This window comes from Alosa alosa, chromosome 2 (genome assembly GCF_017589495.1).
Source record: "Alosa alosa isolate M-15738 ecotype Scorff River chromosome 2, AALO_Geno_1.1, whole genome shotgun sequence".
NCBI lineage: Eukaryota > Metazoa > Chordata > Actinopteri > Clupeiformes > Clupeidae > Alosa > Alosa alosa.
This window is the reverse complement of record NC_063190.1, coordinates 26,431,802-26,434,301: the sequence shown is the minus strand read 5'-3', so window position 1 is coordinate 26,434,301 and position 2,500 is coordinate 26,431,802. Positions and strand designations below refer to the sequence as shown.

General features: G+C 40.6%; 1 protein-coding gene across 5 annotated transcripts in view; it reads left to right on the top strand.

Moving 5' to 3' along the window:
- Nucleotides 1-2,500, top strand: part of dacha (dachshund a) — a 147,369-nt gene that overhangs the window by 115,888 nt on the left and 28,981 nt on the right. The window lies entirely within an intron of this gene.

The window sequence follows — 2,500 nt, the reverse complement described above, 5'->3', positions numbered from 1 at the left end:
AAGTGTATATACGAATGTGTGTGTGTGCGTGTTTGTATATAGTGTGTGTGTGTAGTGTGTGTGTGTCTTTGTGTGTGGGTGTGTGTGTGTGTGTAGTGTGTGTAGTGTGTGTGTGTGTGTGTGTTTGTGTGTGTGTGTGTGTGTGTGTGTGTGTGTAGTGTTTGTGTGTGTGTGTTTGTGTGTGTGTGTGTGTGTGTTTGTGTGTGTGTGTGTGTGTGTGTGTGTGTGTGTGTGTGTGTGTGTGTGTGTGTGTGTGTATGTGTGTAGTGTGCGTGTTTGTGTGTGTGTGTGTGTTTGTGTGTAGTGTGTGTTTGTGTGTGTTTGTGTGTAGTGTGTGTTTGTGTGTAGTGTCTGTGTGTGTGTGTGTGTCTTCTGAGATAGCCCCTCCTGTCTTTTCCGCTCCTACTTGTGTGCACTAATTCAGCCCGAGCTGAACTGCTAAAAGCAGATTAGATAGAGTAGCCTTTATATCATGTTTATCTCCCCACTCTGCCCGAGTCCTCGGAATAAAAGAGACAGACAGAGGGTGCTTTTGGAATTGGAATCGCAGCGTTCGCCACGGAGCCCTTTAATCTCCAACAAGCAGTGTCACATTTTCTAGAAAGCCTTCTAGAATCCACACGTATAAATCTAGATTCCGCACAGATGCAACTGTATGAAGTAGATGTAACGTTACAGTGCTTGGCTATGCACTTGTGTTGATCATGTCAAGAATATTTCCCTCTCACTAAAGAGACTAATAAGACAGGCACTAAAGTGAGGGAAGAGGCAGACAGTGTAAGCGAGGTTTTCTTTTTCTTTTTGAATGCCGGATATCATAAGTTATCTCCTCTGCAACTGATACGCTTTGTTCTGAGGTCACTTATCTCTAGTGTGGAGACCGTTTATTATCGGTGTGGGCGGGGGGTGGATAGTGCAGCTTGTCTCGGTCATAATTCATCACTGCCAGTCTGTGACCTGCTCTTCCTATCTTATGACATGGTAATCATGCGAGGGTGCTGTGCTGTGCACACTAGTGGCTTTTAGTGAAAATATAGGGCCAAACTCGTTTCAATGCTTCACTTAAGGGAAGAGGAGAGATAGACTTCTCTGCATAGTCTGTCTGCCTCTTCACCCCCTCCATGTTTGGATACTGTCTGTCCACTAGCCACTTTTTTACCACTGTCTTTCTGCCTCACTGTTTGCGTGCTATATTAGCACATTAGCACATATGCATAACCCCTCCCTCCATGCCACAGCCGATCTGTGGCCACACTTATACCTTTTCTTAAAATAGTTATATATATATATATATATAGATATATAGATATATAGATATATAGACTTTATTCTTGCACTGTTGCACTGTTGGACTTATTCATTTGCACTATCACCATGACACTCACTCACACAGAGCACCTTACTCTTACTATGCACAGAGAATCACAGGCTCAGTCCCTGCCTCAGTCATTGCAAGCTCCTCTTGATTGATTAATCACCACTATGTGGATACTGTTTTTAGAATTGATTTAGATTAAGTGTTAGTTAGTATAATTTGTATTTTAGTATATTCTTTATCTTCTACTGTCCTTATTGCTTAGTTGTGTTTTTATATTATATACTTTTAATTACTTTTTCTGCTGTTAGTGAATGTGTGTGTGTTGTCTGTATGCTACTGAGACCTTGAATTCCCCCTAGGGATCAATAAAGTATCTATCTATCTATCTATCTATCTACACAGCAGATGAAATAAAATGAGATTCAAAGAATGTCACTGATGTATAACGTGAGGTTCATATAGCCTCCAAAAGTAAAGGAAGGACTAAAAGATACGGCCGTCCTCCTGTGAAGTGAAGAGTAACCCGAACCCGTAAACCAGCTCCTTGAAAAGCTGCCTTTTGATCCCACAAAGAGCACAGCGCTGATTTGCAGGATTAAACGTATACTCATATATTCTGTCGTTCATATCTCCTTTCACATTTTGCTGAAATGACACTGCTAACTTATCAGCGTTTGCCATCTGTGGAAAAACCTTTTCTATGTTTAAATTAGACTCTAGTTCTGTGACATGCGGTCAGGTCAAGCAGCTGGTATAAAGGCCACATTCTTTTAACAGGGTCACAATGACATACAGCTGGATATTGTTTTATCACCCAGGCCTCCTCAGACTGTTTGAATGAGGGCAGATTGATCTTCATCTGACTAGGCCTATTACAGGAGAACATTTTGTTGTGATCTGAACAGTGCTATCTTATAGTATCATATGACTTAAGACTTCTTCAAAGAACATATTGAAAAAAACAATAAAACATAAACATACTCATTGCCATGAAGACAAGTGGAGTAGCAGTCATTCATACTTCTGGTTGTATCAGTTGTAGTGGAAACATGATTCAGAGAAATGAGATATTTTGTCTGTATTGATTGTCTATGACACCGAATCCTAATCCTACAATCCTACAAATGGTCTGCTAATCCTATATAATCTGTGTTGACATATGGAAGCACAGTCTTACACATT